This window comes from Bos taurus, chromosome 21 (assembly GCF_002263795.3).
Source record: "Bos taurus isolate L1 Dominette 01449 registration number 42190680 breed Hereford chromosome 21, ARS-UCD2.0, whole genome shotgun sequence".
In the NCBI taxonomy this organism is placed as follows: domain Eukaryota; kingdom Metazoa; phylum Chordata; class Mammalia; order Artiodactyla; family Bovidae; genus Bos; species Bos taurus.
The window spans coordinates 41,471,664-41,493,320 of record NC_037348.1 but is presented as its reverse complement, the minus strand read 5'-3'; the positions used below and the strand labels follow the sequence as shown (position 1 = coordinate 41,493,320).

Below are 21,657 nucleotides of genomic sequence, written 5' to 3'. Positions count from 1 at the left end.
TGAATACCCAAGCCCGAAGGAGATGGTTAAAGGAAGTAAAAACAAGGAATGGAGCTCACTAGCATGGAAATCAGAAGATACTTCCAGGTATATTCTGTGCACTTCTGCACACTCCACCATAGCGATAGCACACGTAAGTGGGTACACATTTTTAGCCATGTTCTGTTTTTTAGATTGTCAGTCATACAGGGAGATCTTTATCTTATTTTGCTTAATACTTATGTATATCCTTTTGAATATATGTAGAATTATGTATATCTTTGTGTGTATGTATATGTGCCTATATATGAATTTCAATGAAAAGGTGATGGCATTAAAAATAAGCTCATAATGGAGTGAAATGGCCAAAAAGAAGTAAAAAGAACAAAGCAGAATTGGGTCTGAAACTAATGCTAAGCATAAGCCATGCAGTTTGGGAAATTTCAGCCAGTTAAAATAGAGTTTGGACTCAAATGATGAAGTGAAAGTGAAGGTTGCTCAGTGGTGTCCGACTCTTTGCGACCCCATGGGCTGTGTGCATGGAATTCTCCAGGTCAGAATACTGGAGTGGGTAACCTTTCCCTTCTCCAGGGAATTTTCCCAACCCAGGGATCAAACCCAGGTCTCCTGCATTGTAGCGGATTCTTTACCAGCTGAGCCACAAGGGAAGCCCAAGAATACTGTAGTGGGTAGCCTATCGCTTCTCAGTGGATCTTTCTGACCCAGGAATTGAACTGGGGTCTCCTGCATTGCAGACAGATTCTCTACCATCTGAGCTATGAGGGAAGCCCCAGATGATGAAAAGTTGCAGCAAATGAGCCAATACCCAACCGTCTATTGAGGAGATAGATGCAGAAAATAGGTGGAAGAAAATTCTCTAGTCTTCTAACATTTCTTCAACGATCCTCAGCTTTGGGTCAGGACCCCAGGGTATCAGAATCTCTTGATAACTTTTCCAAAATATATACGTATCTTCATTGATTTTTGGTATCTGCTCTTTTCTATGAGACTCACACCTCTAATTCACACTGATCAAGGCTGAGCATGGGTGGTTTATGGCAGAGAGTATCATGGTGGAAGTACCTCTGTCTATGTGGAAGCCATGGAAGTATGGCTAATTTCCCTTACATTTTCTTTTTTTTATTTTATTTTCTTTTTTTTTTTCCTTATAATATTGTATTGGTTTTGCCATACATCAACATGTATCCGCCACAGGTGTACATGTGTTCCCCATCCTGAACCCCCCTCCCACCTCCCTCCCCATACCATCCCTCTGGGTCATCCCAGGGCACCAGCCCCAAACTTCCTGTATCCTGCATTGAACCTGAATCGCCAGTCCCTTCCATTTTCTACTGATTTGACAGCTTATGTCTGTTCAGGTTTGTGTCCATGAGGGGAGAACAGCTAACCTGTAATAGTGGGTCAGGAGTCTAGATCAACTACATATTATCCATGTGACCCTGAGCAAATCAAATTTGTCTCTTAGCATTAATTTCTTGACTGTAAAATGGGAGAAAATAATGCTTACTTAGCAGAGTTTCTGTGGATGAAGTAGGAAGTATGTAAAGCCCTCAATGTATCAATAGAACGTGGTACATAGTAAACCCTCAATAAATTGAGTTTACATTTTATAACAACAGAAGCATGAGTTTCCTAAATCATTATACATAACATGTTTGTGTGTTTGTGTATGTATAAATATTTAAAGGAGAAATATTTGTCAATGGACTTGGGTTGTTTTATATGTTCAGCAATTATTAGCAACTGTAGTAGGGAACCATTCAGATGTATTAGCTGAGGAACTTGCTCAAGGAACTTTCAAACCACTTTATTAGAATTTTGGTACTGCCAGCAAACTGAGAAATGATACTGATAACTGATCCTTGAATTCCTTTTTTATATTTCTGGAGTGGAACCAAGGGGTTCTGTGGCTCAGATCTGACTGACTTTAAAGACAAAATCCTGCAGCCTAAATATTGGTACCAAATGGTTGAATTTTCTTCCCTCATGGGTTTCCTTCTAGCAAAACTTTTATTTTTCTTTTCACTGAGTAGTCACAGAGGTGCCAGTCTAATTATTGCTTTCTTCTTGAAGATTTTATAAGAACTGCAGAAACTTAAAGAGAGCTTGTTGAGTTCAAATATCCACTGTAATTTTTTTTTTTTTACAAATATATCATTTGTGGCCATAGAATTAATCAAGTACAGAACCTAAAACACACAAAACGAAAACAAAGGCAAGCTTCACCACCCTTGTGGAAGAAGATGGTTGCCCTTTGTCTAGTGGAAGAATAATTAGACCCCAAAGTATTGAGATTCTCGTTTTGATCTTCCACTTGAAGTTAATGTAGCTTCTGAGTTTTAGCCTCACTGATATTTATGGTTCTTAAAATTATGTTGTAATTATTGCTGAACTGTTAATATTGTTGAAGTCATTGGAACAAAATTATAGTGCTTTAGTCCTTAGAAATTAAATACTTTTAATTTGGTAATTAATATACTCTTACATTTCTTTATTCCAGGAAAAGTTATTGCAAAGTCATAAAACTCATAAGAGAAATACATTAAAACAATTAAACATTTTTGAAGACATTTTCTTTAAAACTTTTGTTAGAAAGTTTACGTTAAGATTTTGCTAGTTTATGATTAAATGTAAGCAATTTCGAATATTGCACATATTTTTGGGCCTCTGCCATCCAACTCTTTCCTTGGCATGGTCAAAAAATTGCAGAAATATATTCACCTATGCATGAATAACATTGGATACCTTTTGTATCCAGTAATCACTCTTGGCTTTTACTTGCTGAATTTTTCCAAGCACGTTCTCTATTACTATGATATTGAAATGTTTTAAAACTGTTTTTATTGTAATAAAACAGATACAGAAATTTGCATGAAACAAATATAAAACATAGTGAATTATTATTAGTTGAATATACTTGTAACCATACTAAAAATTTTAAAAGTGAATACATTAGAGTCTCATGGGTTGTTGAGAAGGTAAATTGGTGCAGTGATTTTGGAGGGATATTGGCAATTTAAAATTCACATGCATGCTTTTGTCCAAGTTTTCACTTCTAGAAATTTACACTAAAATATACATGAGTATATATACACAAGGATTTTTTTTTGCAACATCTGTTCATTCAGCAAACATCTTATAACCTGTCCGCTGTGGTCCACTGTTTCAGGCACTGAAAATATAGTAAAGAATAGACAAAAAAAAAAAAAAAGACCAATAAAGTCTCATAGAGTTTACATTTTAGCAGAATAGGCAATAATCAAATGAAAACATGAGACACGGGGTAGTAATAATTGTCATAATAAAAATAAAATAGAGGGAAGAGATAGAAAATGGCTGGGTTGGGGATCAGGCACTTTATATTTGTTTGGGAAAGAACATGTGTGAATTGATACTTGAATAAGATGAAGGAGTCAGCCTTGTGGAGAACAGGGCAAAGTGTTATAGTGGGGGAGCAGCCGTTATGAAGACCCTAAGGTGGAACTTGTGTATGTGAAGAGAAGCAGGAAGGCTGATGGAACTGAATTCTAGTGACCTGGGGGCAGTGGTGGAAAATACAGGCAGAGTAATTAGATCATAAGGATCTGGGTCATGACAGAAAATCATTAGAAGAATTTGAGAGGGGAAAGAATATGATTTGGTGTACACTTTCAAGCTTTTATTTTCAAATATTTCAAAGTTTCAAGAATAGTACAAAGAAATACCCTAGCCCTTTATTCAGATTTACCAATTTTTAACCTTTTGCTACATTTGCAGTCTCATTCTCTCTCTCTTTATATATATATATATAAGATATAAATATGTATTTCAGTCTTAACATACTCATGTGTAATTACTGTATAGCTACAGTGCAGTTATCAAATTCAGGAAGTTTAGCGTTGATAAGATATTTTTTTATCAGTCCGTGTTCCAGTTTTGTCAGTTGTTCCATAGTGTCCAAATATGTCATTTGTTCCATAAGGTAGCAAATTTCCTGCACCTGTCTTTAGAATAGGATCCAATCTAGGATGACATAGTGCATTTGGTTGTCATGTCTTTTTGTTTTCTTTTCTTTGTCCTTGTGGTGTGTGACATCTTAGTTTCCTGACCAGGGACCAAACCCATTCCCCCTCTCCCCCTACACTGGAAGCATGGAGTCTCAACCGCTGGATGCCAGGGACATCCTGTCATGACTTTTTAATCTCCTTTATGGTACAGTTCCTTAACCTTTCTTTGTCTTTCATGACATTGACGGTTTTGAAGAAAGCAGGCAAGTTATCTTAACAAATGTTCTTTACTTAGGTTGGTTTTTCTCATGATTAGATTCAGGGTATTTATTTCCAGTTGGAATTCCACATAAAAATGCTGCATCTTCCTCATGGTGTCATATTTTCCTGTATATAATTGTTGATGTTAATTTTGATCACCTGGTTAGGGGATTCTGTGGTTTCTCCACTGTATAGTTAGTAAAACTTTTCCTCCCTTGGTATTTTTTAGGTATTATGTAGTATCATTCTAAAGAAAAGTTTAAAATTTAATTTTATTAAATTTTTAAAGTAAAATTTCCTGTATACAATGTGCAATGTCAGTTTAAAAATACAAATATAAGAACATATGTGGAATCATATGATATTACACAATCTGTATTTTATAGCTTTTATATGCATATTTGTTTCATTTTTACAGGACATTGGAAACACTGCACACAATGAACGCAGCTATTTTGATTTTGCTTCTCAGTATGCTTACATTTCACCAACACTACTTTCGGCTTACTGATGAGTAAGACTGCAAGCAAAAACAGTATGGGTTGCCCTATTTTTCCTTTCCTTCTCTGTCTGTCACCACTTTCAGTTTAAGTGGTTGGGAAACACAAGGAAGTAACACAAATGAAAAAGGATGCGATAAGTTTCCTATGTCCTTCTTGTTTCTTTTAATGCCATTTCCTTCTTTCTGTGCTGGAAGTAAGTACCAGTTCAAACAGCACGGCCTTTAGGACCGTCAGTGCCCCCACTGAGGCGTGGGCCAACCACGCTTACCTCGTCCTCGTTCTGAGGCTCACCGACCTCCCGCAGGTGGCGGCCCCCGGAATTCTGTGCTCACGGGACACGAGGGACGTTGGAAGCCAGTGGGGTGGCAAGGAGGGCCAGACACACATATTGAGTACATCTCCTCTGCTTGCCCACATGATCCTCTATCCCATAGGACTTCACTTAAAAAATACAAGTTCAAAGACAGAAGTATTAAGAAATTCAAGGTGGCAGTAGCAGAGCGTGAAACCAAGCTTGGAGCCTTTCTAAGTGGGGCCCTGTGGAGCTGACCCTGCCCCTCATTTATCAGTCATCCCTCTTTTCCAGGAAAGACCCACCGCCTTCTTTGTTTACCTACATAGGTGTGTATTTATTATTAATATGGACTCATAAAGGGCAATGCCAAAGAATGTTCAAACATTCTTTGAATGGTGTTTTAGGAGTGTCTCTTTTATATAGCCAACAAAGAGTCGGACAACGATTTAGCAGCTGAACAACAACAATTTATACGGCATAGAGTTGTGTTTCAATTTATGAGCCAATTTTAAATTTTTTCTTTTAATGGACAAGCTAAGCCCATTAAGTGTTCTTGCCTGGAGAATCCCAGGGACGGGGGAGCCTGGTGGGCTGCCGTCTATGGGGTCGCACAGAGTCAGACATGACTGAAGTGACTTAGCAGCAGCAAGCCCATTAAAGTTTACTGATATGTTTTATTAATATTGTAATGTACATCTGATATAATTTATATCTGTATCTTATATATGTTTTATCTTAACTTTGTTATATAATTTAATGTTACAACGGCTGTTAGCTGCTAAGTTGTGTTTGACTCTCTTCAACCCTATGAACGGTAGCCCCCCAGGTGCCTCTGTCCATGGAATTTTCCAGGCAAGAATAATGTAGTGGGTTGCCATTTCCTTCTCCACTGGATCTTCCCGACCTAGGGATCAAACCAGCATCCCCTCTTTGGCAGGCAGATAGATTCTTTACCACTGAGCCACCTGGGAAGCCCAGCATTACAATTACCGGATGCAGTTATATTCACTGTGTAAGTCTATGTAATATGTCTTCTTTGCTTTAAAATTTTTACATTTGATATTGAGCAAGATTTGTATTGTTATCCTTGTGGTTATCTTTGTATTTATCCTTGGAAGAGTGCCCTTAATCCCCCTTTTCTTACTTTCTACTAGCTGGTCTGTCAGTTTTAAATGATGTCCCTGACTCCTGCCTATTACCATTATAATACTCATTGATCTTTTCCTACTGTTTCCACATCTCTCTCTTCTACTTCCCTTTTTTGGAAGTTGCACTCTTTCTGCTTTGTCAGAACGTATAACGTTCACATACTGTTCTCACAACCCTGTCCCTGCCTTTGTTTTTTTCTTTAATTCTACCATTAGATACAAGAACTGCTCACCATGTCTGTTTACTGCTGTTTAGCCATTCGTTTCCTGCTGTGATAAAGTTATCCTCTGGGAAAGGGGTCAACAGTCTTTTTTCTGTAAAAGGACAAGAGAATGTATATTTTAGGCTTTACATTCTTTTTAAAAATTGAAGTATAGTTTATTTTATTAGTTTCAGGTATGTGGCACAGTGATTCAATATTTTTCTATCACATGCACTCTTTTTTTTTTTTTTTTTTTTAATGTCAAGTATAGCTCTGGTTATCTGAGTCTGGAGTTGAAGAGAGATTCATGCAAGAAATATCGATTTGAAAATAATTAGCATGTAGATGGCATTTTAAGGTGAGAGCTTAGATGAGATCATCTGGGGCCATGGTGTCCAACATGATAGCCATTAGCCACATGTGACTACTGAGCATATGAAACATGGCTTGTCTGAACTAAGGTATGCTATAAGTGTAACACATTGATATTATTTTATTTTTTAAATTTTTTTTATTTTTAATTTCAATTTGTTTATTTTAATTGGAGGCTAATTCAGTTCAGTTCAAATCAGTCGCTCATTCATGTCCGACTCTTAACACATTGATTTTTTTTTTTTTTTTTAAGCCCAGGAAACATGTTTATTTTCTTTTTTTTTTTTTTGTCTCTTTTGCTGTCTCGTATACAGGGTTATCGTTACCATCTTTCTAAATTCCATATATATGCGTTGGTATACTGTATTTATGTTTTTCCTTCTGGCTTACTTCACTCTGTATAATAGGCTCCAGTTTCATCCACCTCATTAGAACTGATTCAAATGTATTCTTTTTAATGGCTGAGTAATACTCCATTGTGTATATATACCACAGCTTTCTTATCCATTCATCTGCTGATGGACATCTAGGTTGCTTCCATGTCCTGGCTATTATAAACAGTGCTGCGATGAACATTGGGGTACACGTGTCTCTTTCCCTTCTGGTTTCCTCAGTGTGTATGCCCAGCAGTGGGATTGCTGGATCATAAGGCAGTTCTATTTCCAGTTTTTTAAGGAATCTCCACACTGTTCTCCATAGTGGCTGTACTAGTTTGCATTCCCACCAACAGTGTAAGAGGGTTCCCTTTTCTCCACACCCTCTCCAGCATTTATTATTTGTAGACTTTTGGATCGCAGCCATTCTGACTGGTGTGAAATGGTACCTCATAGTGGTTTTGATTTGCATTTCTCTGATAATGAGTGATGTTGAGCATCTTTTCATGTGTTTGTTAGCCATCTGTATGTCTTCTTTGGAGAAATGTCTATTTAGTTCTTTGGCCCATTTTTTGATTGGGTCGTTTATTTTTCTGGAGTTGAGCTATAGGAGTTGCTTGTATATTTTTGAGATTAGTTGTTTGTCGGTTGCTTCATTTGCTATTATTTTCTCCCATTCTGAAGGCTGTCTTTTCACCTTGCTAATAGTTTGCTTTGATGTGCAGAAGCTTTTAAGTTTAATTAGGTCCCATTTGTTTATTTTTGCTTTTATTTCCAATATTCTGGGAGGTGGGTCATAAAGGATCCTGCTGTGATGTATGTCAGGGAGTGTTTTGCCTATGTTCTCCTCTAGGAGTTTTATAGTTTCTGGTCTTACGTTGAGATCTTTAATCCATTTTGAGTTTATTTTTGTATATGGTGTTAGAAAGTGTTCTAGTTTCATTCTTTTACAAGTGGTTGACCAGATTTCCCAGCACCACTTGTTAAAGAGATTGTCTTTAATCCACTGTATATTCTTGCCTCCTTTGTCAAAGATAAGGTGTCCATATGTGCGTGGATTTATCTCTGGGCTTTCTATTTTGTTCCATTGATCTATATTTCTGTCTTTGTGCCAGTACCATACTGTCTTGATAACTGTGGCTTTGTAGTAGAGCCTGAAGTCAGGTAGGTTGATTCCTCCAGTTCCATTTTTCTTTCTCAAGATCGCTTAGGCTATTCGAGGTTTTTTGTATTTCCATACAAATTGTGAAATTATTTGTTCTAGCTCTGTGAAGAATACTGTCGGTAGCTTGATAGGGTTTGCATTGAATCTATAAATTGCTTTGGGTAGTATACTCATTTTCACTATATTGATTCTTCCAATCCATGAACATGGTATATTTCTCCATCTATTAGTGTCCTCTTTGATTTCTTTCACCAGTGTTTTATAGTTTTCTATATATAGGTCTTTAGTTTCTTTAGGTAGATATATTCCTAAGTATTTTATTCTTTTTGTTGCAATGGTGAATGGAATTGTTTCCTTAATTTCTCTTTCTGTTTTCTCATTATTAGTGTATAGGAATGCAAGGGATTTCTGTGTGTTGATTTTATATCCTGCAACTTTACTATAATCATTGATTAGTTCTAGTAATTTTCTGGTGGAGTCTTTAGGGTTTTCTATGTAGAGGATCATGTCGTCTGCAAATAGTGAGAGTTTTACTTCTTCTTTTCCAATGTGGATTCCTTTTATTTCTTTTTCTGCTCTGATTGCTGTGGCCAAACTTCCAAAACTATGTTGAATAGTAATGGTGAAAGTGGGCACCCTTGTCTTGTTCCTGACTTTAGAGGAAATGCTTTCAATTTTTCACCATTGAGGATAATGTTTGTTGTGGGTTTGTCATATATAGCTTTTATTATGTTGAGGTATGTTCCTTCTATTCCTGCTTTCTGGAGAGTTTTTATCATAAATGGGTGTTGAATTTTGTCAAAGGCTTTCTCTGCATCTATTGAGATAATCGTAGAATAACAGAGGCAGAAGATAGGATTAGTGAATTAGAAGATAGAATGGTAGAAATAAATGAATCAGAGAGAATAAAAGAAAAACGAATTAAAAGAAATGAGGACAATCTCAGAGACCTCCAGGACAATATTAAACGCTACAACATTCGAATCATAGGGGTTCCAGAAGAAGAAGACAAAAAGAAAGACCATGAGAAAATACTTGAGGAGATAATAGTTGAAAACTTCCCTAAACTGGGGAAGGAAATAATCACCCAAGTCCAAGAAACCCAGAGAATCCCAAACAGGATAAACCCAAGGCGAAACACCCCAAGACACATATTAATCAAATTAACAAAGATCAAACACAAAGAACAAATATTAAAAGCAGCAAGGGAAAAATAACAAATAACACACAAGGGAATTCCCATAAGGATAACAGCTGATCTTTCAATAGAAACTCTTCAAGCCAGGAGGGAATGGCAAGACATACTTAAAATGATGAAAGAAAATAACCTACAGCCCAGATTATTGTACCCAGCAAGGATTTCATTCAAGTATGAAGGAGAAATCAAAGGCTTCTCAGACAAGCAAAAGCTGAGAGAATTCTGCACCACCAAACCAGCTCTCCAACAAATACTAAAGGATATTCTCTAGACAGGAAACACAAAAATGGTGTATAAATTCGAACCCCAAACAATAAAGTAAATGGCAATGGGATCATACTTATCAGTAATTACCTTAAACGTAAATGGGTTGAATGCCCCAACCAAAAGACAAAGACTGGCTGAATGGATACAAAAACAAGACCCCTACATATGTTGTCTACAGGAGACCCACTTCAAAACAGGGGACACATACAGACTGAAAGTGAAGGGCTGGAAAAAGATTTTCCATGCAAATAGGGACCAAAAGAAAGCAGGAGTAGCAATACTCATATCAGATAAAATAGACTTTAAAACAAAGGCTGTGAAAAGAGACAAAGAAGGTCACTACATAATGATCAAAGGATCAATCCAAGAAGAAGATATAACAATTATAAATATATATGCACCCAACACGGGAGCACCGCAGTATGTAAGACAAATGCTAACAAGTATGAAAGGAGAAATTAACAATAACACAATAATAGTGGGAGACTTTAATACCCCACTCACACCTATGGATAGATCAACTAAACAGAAAATTAACAAGGAAACACAAACTTTAAATGATACAATAGACCAGTTAGACCTAATTGATATCTATAGGACATTTCATCCCAAAACAATGAATTTCACCTTTTTCTCAAGCGCACATGGAACCTTCTCCAGGATAGATCACATTCTGGGCCATAAAGCTAGCCTTGGTAAATTCAAAAAATAGAAATCATTCCAAGCATCTTTTCTGACCACAATGCAGTAAGATTAGATCTCAATTACAGGAGAAAAACTATTAAAAATTCCAACATATGGAGGCTGAACAACACGCTGCTGAATAACCAACAAATCACAGAAGAAATCAAAAAAGAAATCAAAATTTGCATAGAAATGAATGAAAATGAAAACACAACAACCCAAAACCTGTGGGACACAGTAAAAGCAGTCCTAAGGGGGGAAGTTCATAGCAATACAGGCACACCTCAAGAAACAAGAAAAAAGTCAAATAAATAACCTAACTCTACACCTAAAGCAACTAGAAAAGGAAGAAATGAAGAACCCCAGGGTTAGTAGAAGGAAAGAAATCTTAAAAATTAGAGCAGAAATAAATGCAAAAGAAACAAAAGAGACCATAGCAAAAATCAACAAAGCCAAAAGCTGGTTCTTTGAAAGGATAAATAAAATTGACAAACCATTAGCCAGACTCACCAAGAAACAAAGGGAGAAAAATCAAATCAATAAAATTAGAAACGAAAATGGAGAGATCACAACAGACAACACAGAAATACAAAGGATCATAAGAGACTATTATCAACAATTATATGCCAATAAAATGGACAACGAGGAAGAAATGGACAAATTCTTAGAAAAGTACAACTTTCCAAAACTCGACCAGGAAGAAATAGAAAACCTTAACAGACCCATCACAAGCACGGAAATTGAAACTGTAATCAAAAATCTTCCAGCAAACAAAAGCCCAGGTCCAGACAGCTTCACAGCTGAATTCTACCAAAAATTTAGAGAAGAGCTAACACCTATCCTGCTCAAACTCTTCCAGAAAATTGCAGAGGAAGGTAAACTTCCAAACTCATTCTATGAGGCCACCATCACCCTAATACCAAAACCTGACAAAGATGCCACAAAAAAAGAAAACTACAGGCCAATATCACTGATGAACATAGATGCAAAAATCCTAAACAAAATTCTAGCAATCAGAATCCAACAACACATTAAAAAGATCATACACCATGACCAAGTGGGCTTTATCCCAGGGATGCAAGGATTCTTCAATATCCGCAAATCAATCAATGTAATACACCACATTAACAAATTGAAAAACACATGCACTCTTTACTGCTGCAATTTGCCTGCTTCCTCTCCCTCCCTCTCCTCCTCTTCCTATTCTTCTTCCTTCCCCTTCTTTCTCCTCTTTCTTATCCACCTTCATCTCCTCCTCCTCCATCTTCTACAATCCTTTAAAATATAAAGCAGTCTTCATTCATAGGCCATACAAAAATACATCACGGGCCAGAGTAGACCCGTGGACTGTAGTCTCCCACCTCCTGCTTTAATAGACTCTTTCAAGAGGTTTTTTGAGCATTCTATTTCTTGAGTTCCTATACATTCATAACCATTTTTTAAAATATATTTGATTCTTGAAGGACATTATGCTATACAATTATTGGTTTATGATTTCTTTCCTTGAGTTTCTTGAAAATGCTGGCCCTTTGCTTTATATGTTGCCCTTATGAAACTTTATCCCAATCTAAAGTTTCTTACTCCTGTAAGTAATTTGATGTTCTTTTGGCCTTAAAATGTTGAGGAATATTTTTAGCCTTTAAATTTTGATATTATAGGTCAATAGTCTCAGGCAAATGAAGGGCTCTTTCAGTAGGTTTAAGTTTTCTCTTATTTCCAGAAAGTTTTATTGAGTTATAGTATTAAATATTAGTTATGCTCACTGTTTTTTTTTCCCCTTGGTACTGGATGGAAGACAATTGGCATGTTTTATTTCTGAAGAATGCTTATGTATTTTCACTTTTTATTTCCTATTCCCCTTTGCTATCACTTTCCAAGTGTCCCTACCTCTTCTTTATTTATCTCTTTCTCTTCCAGAATTAACATTTCCTCTTCTCTCACTTCTGGTTCTTTTTACTTTTAAGGCCCTTTCTTCTATCAGGTGCCATGTACAACTAAATTCTTGGACTTGTGTTCAGTATTTTGGCACTTACACTGGACTTTTTCTTTCTGGGGGTAATGTTATTTGTGTTTTGTTTGAATCCTCTGCTGTCTTCTCCTCTTTTTTACAGAGTGTCTTAAGGCTCCTGTGTCACTGTTCTCTACATTCATAGACTTGCATTGTTGGTGGGAGCTATGGTGGAATTTATTTCTCTACTTTTAGGTGATTTGAAATTCATGACATTCTCTATTTCATTGTGATGTTAAAGGCATGTATCACATTTGGTTTTATTTGTACTCCTTGTTGGTATACCAGCCTCCAAAATGATAAAAAAATAAATGTCTGTTGTTTATAAGCTGTGGTATTTTGTTAGAAATAAAAGCAGTATTTCTAACAAAATATTTTGTTAGAAAGCAGCCATAACAGACTAACACAATGATCAGTCTATTTATTTATCAATTTACAGAATGAGTTGGCATACTAGCAGCCTTCATAATGACCAGTGAGTTGTTTATTTTTATCATTATTTTGTTTTATTATGGATTCATGGGTTTTATTTTGAATAGAGAAAGAAATAATCTGTACTTTCTCTAACATATCTACTTACTACTTTATTTTTGCATATTCTCTTCTGATTCTGTCCATTGGCTTATGTATTTTTCCCTAGCTATAATTAACAAGTCTATTTGGTTTTATATTCTACCTAATATTATGAAATGTGAACTCATTGCAAATAGAAATTTTATTTTATTTTGTTCACTAATATGTTCCTAGTGTCTCAAATAGTGACTGGAACATAGTAGATGCTCAAAAAAATTTGTTGAGTGAATAAATGAATTACTGCACTTCGAAAACTGTTTCTTCTAAATATGTGTTTAAATTCATCAAACACATTAAAATGTTGTAGCATGGTTAAAGAGTACTGTTTGTTTTCCTCGTAGTAAAACTCTATTTATTCTTCTGAAACTACTATTTATTAGTCTTTGGAAAGTGACATCCTGGAGGGGAAAATGCTCTATTACGTTTCCTGGAAATAATTAAGAAAGTTATTATTTGTGTTATGTCAGTCTGGGAGGAACATAACAAGTGTTTCAGAGGTCTTATTTTGAAGTTATGATCCTTAATCTTTTTCTGGAATGGTATAATGGAGAGAACAACATAAGCTGAGTCAGTTGGAAAGTACCTGGAAGATATTATTAGACTCTAACATGGATCTAGTAATTGAAAGAGTTTTAAATATGGCATATGGCCGGATAAAATTCAGTACAGTTAATTACTGCTGAGAGGAAACAGAAAATAATATGTAACGGGGACTTAAAACAGACAAATATGGCTAAAATTTTGAATTTTAAGGTAGGGTAAACATGTCTTGAATCAGTAATGTTAGTGGGATGTGTTAAAAGGATAAGTACATGGCATTAAAGGGCACAATGGCAGAATGTTATATAAGTGTTGGGATCAGAGTAGCTTACTAGGGACTGGAGTTAAATTCTAGGACAGAAGTTACAAGTTCAGTCGCTCAGTAGTGTCCGACTCTTTGTGACCCCATGAACTGCAGCATGCCAGGCCTCCCTGTCCATCACCAACTCCTGGAGTTTACCCAAACTCATGTCCATTGAGTTGGTGATGCCATTCAACCATCTCATCCTCTGTTGTCCCCTTCTCCTCCTGCCCTCAATCTTTCCCAGCATCTGGGTCTTTTCAAATGAGTCAGCTCTTCACATCACGTGGCCAAAGTACTGGAGTTTCAGCTTCAACATCAGTCCTTCCAATGAACACCCAGGACTGATCTGCTTTAGGATGGACTGGTTGGATCTCCTTGCAGTCCAAGGGACTCTCAAGAGTCTTCGCCAACACCACAGTTCAAAAACATCAATTCTTTGGTGCTCAGCTTTCTTTATAGTCCAACTCTCACATCCATACATGACCACTGGAAAAACCATAGCGTTGACTAGATGGACCTTTGTTGAAAAAGTAATGTCTTTGCTTTTTAATATGCTGTCTAGGTTGGTCATAACTTTCCTTCCAAGGAATAAGGGTCTTTTAATTTCATGGCTGCAATCACCATCTGCAGTGATTTGGAGCCCCCAAAAATAAAGTCAGCAAGCTGGGGCTCCACAAAACCCCTTCACATAGGTTTTGTTTGAGTGAAAGAAAGACCTTTAAAAAGTGGGAGATGTGGACATACAAATCTGTATTCCCTGTGTCTCTTGAAAACTTGCAAATTTGGCAGTTCTGGGTCTTCATTCCTACCTATAAGCAGTAGACTAGTGCTGACTTACTGTTGCTGTTGTTGTTCAATCGCTGTGTCTGACTCTCTGTGACCCCATGGACCATAGCACTCCAGGCTTCTCTGTGCATCAGTATCTCCCAGAGTTTCCTGACTAGTAGCTGCCTGTTTAAATTGGGACTTGTCCCATCCTTTCCTCCACACACCCCCACTCCCTAGCTCTAAGACAGTAGAGGTATTGTTACATGTCTTCCTCTGGCAGCTGTTTTTCCTATACCAGGCCCATGGCCTGTTTTAATGGTCTCCTAGAGCCTTGGTGGCTCAGTGGTAAAGAATCCACTTGCAATACAGAAGACTTGAGGAGATGCAGGTTTGATCCCTGGGTCAGGAAGATCCCCTGGAGAAGGAAATGGCGACCCAGTCCAGTATTCTTGCCTGGAAAATCCTGTGGAGAGAGGAGCCAGGCAGACTACAGTCCATGGGGTCACAAAAGAGTCAGACAAAACTAAATGACTAAGCAACAACAAATTTCACCACACTGGTAAGGAAAGGATTCCCACTATAGGGTCGTGATGGCGGCTGTACACATGACACTCGACAGTGGACAGATGATGTTGTTCAGTCGCTAAGTCACATCTGACTCTTTGCAACCTCATGGATTATAGCACGCCAAACTTCCCTATCCTTCACTATCTCCCAGAGTTTGCTCAAACCCATGTCCATTGAGTCGGTGGTGCTGTCTAACCATCTCATCCTCTGCTGCCCCCTTCTCCTTTTGCCTTCAATCTTTCCCAGCGTCAAGGTGAGTTGGATCTTCATATCAAGTGGCCAAAATATTGGATCTTCAGTAGAAATATTGGTTTCCCTGGTGGCTCAGATGGTAAAGCATCTGCTTATAATGTGGGAAACCTGGGTTCAATCCCTGGGTTGGGAAGATCCCCTGGAGAAGGAAATGGCAACCCACTCCAGTACTCTTGCCTGGAAAATCCCATGGACAGAGGAGCTTAGGCTACATACAGTCCATGGGGTCAGCAAAGAGTTGGACATGACTGAGTGACTTCACTTTCACTTTTTAGCATCAATCCTTCCAGTGAATATTCAGGACTGATTTCCTTAAGGATTGACTGGTTTGATCTTCTTGCAGTCCAGGAGACTCTCAAGGATCTTCTCCAGCATCACAATTCAAAAGCATCAATTCTTCAATGCTTAGCCTACTTTATGGTCCAACTTTCACATCTGTACTTGACTACTGGAAAAACCATAGCTTTAACTATGTGGAGCTTTGTTGGCAAACCGATGTCTCTGCTTTTTAATATGCTGTCTAAGTTTGTCATAGCATTTCCTCCAAGGAGCAAGTGCCTTTAATTGCATGGCTGTAGTCACTGTCCACAGTGATTTTGGACCCCAACAAAATAAAATCTGTCACTGTTTCCCCTTTTTCTCCATCTATTTGCCATGCAGTGATGAAACTGTATGCTATGACCTTAGTTTTTGAATGTTGAGTTTTAAGCCAGCTTTTTTACTCTCATCTTTCATGCTCATCAAGAGGTTCTTTAGTTCCTCTTCATTTTCTGCCTTTAGAGTGATATCATCTGCTTATCTGAGGTTGTTGATATCTCTCCTGGCAATCTTAATTCTACCTTGTGATTCATCCACTCCAGTATTTTGCATGATGTACTCTGCATATAAGCTAAATAAGCAGGGTGACAACATACAGCCTTGTTGTACTCCTTTCCCAATTTTGAACCAGTCTGTTGTTCCATATCTGGTCCTATCTGTTGCTTCTTGACCCGCATACAGGTTTCTCAGGAGGCAGATAAGGTGGTCTGGTATTCCCATTTCTTGAAGAATTTTCCAGTTTGTTGTGATCCACACAGTCTAAGGCTTTAGCGTAGTCAGTGAAGTAGAAGTAGATGTTTTTCTGGAAATCCCTTGCTTTCTCTGTGATCCAGTGAATGTTGGCAATTGCCTTTTCTAAGTGCAATTTTTACATCTGGAAGTTCTCAGTTCATGTACTGCTGAAACCTAGCTTGAAGGATTTTGAGCATTATCTTGCTAGCATGTGAAATGAGTTCAGTTGTGTGGTAGTTTGAACATTCTTTGGCATTGCCCTTCTTTGGAATTGTAATGAAGACAGATCTTTTCTGGTCCTGTGGCCACTGCTGAGTTTTCCAAATTTCTGGCATATTGAGTGCAGCACTTTAATAGCATCGTCTTTTAGGATTTAAAATAGCTCAGCTGCAGTTCCATCACCTCCACTAGCTTTGTTCATAGTAATGCTTCCTAAGACCCACTTGACTTCACACTCCACGGCGTGTGTGTGAAGTCTAGGTGTGTCATGCTCTAGGTGTGTAACCATACTGTTGTGGTTATCCAGGCCATTATGGTTGGTTTTTTTTTTTTTGGTATAGTTCTTCTGTGTATTCTTGACACCTCTTCTTAATCTCTTCTGCTTCTGTTAGATCCATACCATTTCTGTCTGGATACTCGAGATGACAACAATTTATGAATCACATATACCATCAGCCCTCCTGCCATGGAAGGCAACATAGGGATACATTCAAGAAGAGAGTGAACAAGCAGACACTTAAATATCTAAAGGGTGAGGCAACTTCTGGTTCCTATAGGAAGGTGTGATTGGCTAGTTTGAATAATTTAGGGATGAGAAGGACCTGGATCAGGTGGCCTTAATAAGAACGGTTGCTTGTCTAGGAGACCTTATCCATGGGGCAGAGTGGGAAAGAGAACTTTCAGTTAGGCCATATGAGGCCCTCTTGATTTCTCCAGATATCTAGGCAGCACATATTGCTGGGCCTTCATTTTAGGTCTCACACCAAAATACCTTGCTTCACTCATTTACTTGGCTTGCTTAGCCCTGTATCTAGGAGGAGGAATTTTTTTAAACTCTACAGTTTGTGGGATTGAAATACATTGGCAAGAATAGTTGTATAGTTTTCTTCTGTGAAAATTAAAAAGAAATACAATGAACAAAAGCAAAACAAAAATCTTATTGTTATTTTTTTTATCGTACTTCTGTCCAGAGTGGTTAGCTTTTAGTATCTTTTAGGAATTCTTCTAATCACAAGATGGCATTTGAGTTGGTATTAAGAAAAACTTCAGGGATCTCCCTGGTGGTCCAGTGATTAAGATTTGGCCTTCCAGTGCAGGGGGTGAGGGTTTGATCCCTGGTTGGGGAGCTAAGATCCCACATGCCTTTCAGCCCAAAAAACCAAAACATAAAGCTGAAACAATATTGTAACAACTTTAATAAAGGCTTTTAAAATGGTCCACATTAAAAAAAAATCTTAAGGGAAAGTTTATAACAGGGTTGATGGTGAAATAGGTTACCAAGGAAACATTCATTCAGCCAATATTTTTCCACTTGCTCGAAAATGTTTATTAAGCACAAGCTGTGTCAAATGTGAAGGCTTTAAAAACTGCAGGGTTCATTTTCTTTCCTCTGAGAGCCCACATCGCTTTATGAGACAGAGTTAAGCTAACAATTATGATGCAGGGTGGTAGGCACTATCAGGATGGATCAGAGAGAACAAAGACAGGAAAGGTGGGAACAAAGAACAAAGACGGCAACACTATCTTCTTGGAGGTTAAATTCTTTGAAAATTACTGACATCTGGGCTGATTCAAGTATAGTTTTGAAGTTGAGAAAGCTTGTCTTTCAGGGTTTTTCCAAGGTGAGTGTTTCTGAAATCCTCAATTGGAAAATTAGTAACTTCTGTATAAAGGTGTCACAGGTACAGTTCATTAAATGAAATGATTCCACCAATTCTGTAGATTCCATGCCCTTTCTCTGTGATAAAATTTCTCTACAGTCTGTTGTTCCCTAATCCATTGGGTCTCTTATAAGCCATAGTGGTTCAAGAACGCATATGTCTGAGGACAGACTTCCTTGGTCGGTTCTCTCCAAGGTCCTACACCTGACTCTGAAGTCTGAGAGGTGAGTCCTGGCCTCTTAGCAGTGGACTCAGCCCAGGTGCAGAGGGTGTAGGTGTGTCTATGTGTGTGTACACACACACATACACAGCATGCCATCATCAAGTGAGTGAGTGGCTATATTTTAAAGCCAGAATGTAAACAACTTGAGCATTCTTAGTCATTGTATCGGAGAAGGCAATGGCAACCCACTCCAGTATTTTTGCCTGTAAAATCCCATGGGCAGAGGAGCCTGGTGGGCTGCGGTCCATGGGGTCACTATGAGTCGGGCACGACTGAGTGACTTCATTTTCACTTTTCACTTTCCTGCATTGGAGAAGGAAATGGCAACCCACTCCAGTGTTCTTGCCTGGAGAATCCCAGGGATGGGGGAGCCTGGTGGGCTGCCGTCTACGCCTGAAGCGACTTAGCAGCAGCAGCAGCCGTTGTATAGTAATTATATACGTGTCTTTCTTCTCTCATTTCTATTGGCATAAATCAGAATTTCCTAGATACATTCTTTAGAATACCGATTCCCTCAGATGCTCTCAAAATAAATTCCATGATCAAAAAGGATCATGGAGAAATTCCATGATCAAAAAGGTCTAAGAAATGCAGCATATATGTAAATAGCCTATTTTTTTTGTTGCTTCTACTGTTTACAAACCTTTTTGCTAGGTGCTTTAAAAATTTATTTTACCTAAAGTGTATATTTTTAAAACATTTTCATTGAGGATATGGAAAGTTACATTACCATATGTAAAATAGATAGCCAATGGGAATTTGCTGTATGGCTCAGGAAACTCAAACAGTGTCTCTGTATCAATCTAGAGGGATGGGATGGGGAGGGAAATAAGAGGGAGGTTCAAAAGGGAGGGGATATATGTATACCTATGGCTGATTCATATTGAGGTTTGACAGAAAACAAAAAAATTCTGTAAAGCAATTATCCTTCAATTAAAAAATAAATAAAATATTTTAATTAGAGGATAATTGCTTTACAGTGTTGGTTTCTGCCATACATCAGCATGAATCAGACATAGGTGTACACATGTCCCCTCCCTTTTAAACCTCCCACCCACCCCATCCCACCCGTCTGGGTTGTCACAGAGCACTCCTGATGTATATTTTAACTTCAGAGTTAGGATTCTATGGGACCACTTTGAGAAATCATGGTCCCAGAAGAAAACAGATGAGTGAGTGGAGGAGATTTTAATGAAGAAATGATTTACAAAGCATGGGTAGGATCTAGAGAAATCAGGACAGATATTGGAATACGCTGGGGCTGGCCAACAAGGAGACACTTCCTCTGGTCCTAAATGGACAGGACAGAAAGCCCTTATTAGTCCTTGCAGAGGGAGAATTCCTGGGGAAGACCTCCTAATAGGAGCTGCGGCCAGTCTGTGGTGACACTTCTTTCTTTGATCCCCTGTTGATTTTCTTTAGCTAAACCCCAAGGGATGCCAGAAGGTAAGGGAGGCATTTGATTTAGTCCATACAGTCAGCCTTCTGAGGCACAGAAAAGGGTGGAGGATAAATCTGGAGGGGCAAACGGGTGATAATCCAGCTTATAAATAATTAAGAACTGATTAGATTGAAAGAGTCAATCAGCTTTTAGTCCTAATAACACTTAAACGGTCACTGGAAGAGATCATGCGAATTATCTGTGAATAAGTAGTGTTCTAGGTATGTTTCTCTCAATGTTTCCTTTTTCTTTTCTTACTTTGAAGAGCCCAGAATGAGATAAGACTTTCCACAACGAAATTATCATGGAACAGCTTGGGGTGCTATTACCAATAGGAAATAGTAAGAGAAAGTTTTCATTGCCATTTGGTCTGACCTGATTCTAACCCATAATGTTGTTAATGCTTGTATTTGCCACCTGTTCAAAAAGCACAGCAAAGCTAAAGCAATAAGAGATCTTGAATTGAGGTGGTGGTGGCAGAGACCACCACCAGCTGCCTGCAGAATCAGTTCTTTCCTTCTTCCATAGTAACGGCGTTATAGTCAGTTACCTGATGAATAGACGTGATGTTTGCCACTTCTGGATGAAGCCTTTCGAAGAATAAGAATTCTTCCTCCATTCTCTGTTCGACTGGCTGGATGCAGATGATAAGAAGGCCACAGAGAAGCCACAGGATGGAAGGAACTTTGGTTCCTGAATCAGTGCATGTAGAAAAGCTGCCTGCTGACCTGAACAGCTGTTCTGAACTGTTATATAAACAAGAAATAAACTTCTGTTGTATTTAAGCCACTACATATTTGCATCTGTTTGATTCAGCAGTTTATTTAGCCTACCCAAAGTAATACAGATGCCATTAGAATTTTAATCTCAAATACTTAAATTATTTATTATATGTTTACAACCCTTATGTGGTAAGCAGGGCAGGCACCTATTTTATAGGCAAAACAGTGAGGAATATGGAGATTCATAAATTCTTTCAACAAATACTTATTGACCATTAGGGAAATTTGTTGCAAACAATTTATTAAATCATTATTTTATGAGAGCATTCATTCTTTCATTCATTTTATAAATATTTACTCAGGGCTTTCAATGTGTCCTTCAGGAGCTCACAGTCTAGTATAAAAGACAAATACTAAATTTAAAAATTAAGGACATAAATTGCTACAGTGTTTAGTACTCATGAGAATAATGTGTATCAGGAAAGCATATAATAGGGGGTTTGACCTAGTCAGATAAGTAGGCGAAGGGAATCCCTGAAGAAGTGATGATTAAACTAAGATATGAGAGAAATATATATATTTAGGCTGGTGAGAAAGAGGAGGGAACTTTCCTAAAAGAGAACAATGTGTATAAAAGCCCTGAGTTGGATGGAAAGGGCTGGTGACTATGGGGGTAGGAGAGAGGCTGTCTACATTTTTCTTCTATTTTTCTTTTTATTTACATATTTTTATAAAATATACATATACCCCCTCCCTTTTGAGCCTCCCTCTGGGAGCTCTGCATTTAAAGATGAAGTCAAGGAGGATAAAGCTGTAGAGGAGGTGGGAAAGTGGGCAGAGAGGTGTCTTAGTCAGCTTGGGCTGCTGTAACGA

The 21,657-nt window shown here is 37.9% G+C and overlaps 1 long non-coding RNA gene across 1 annotated transcript in view; it reads left to right on the top strand.

Moving 5' to 3' along the window:
- The window catches only part of LOC104975394 (uncharacterized), a 54,421-nt gene extending 33,576 nt beyond the window's left edge, over positions 1–20,845 (top strand). The window contains exon 5 of the long non-coding RNA XR_814124.3: positions 20,591–20,845. This is a non-coding gene — a long non-coding RNA (uncharacterized lncRNA). The remainder of the gene's footprint in view (positions 1–20,590) is intronic.
- Positions 20,846–21,657: the final 812 nt, after the last annotated feature.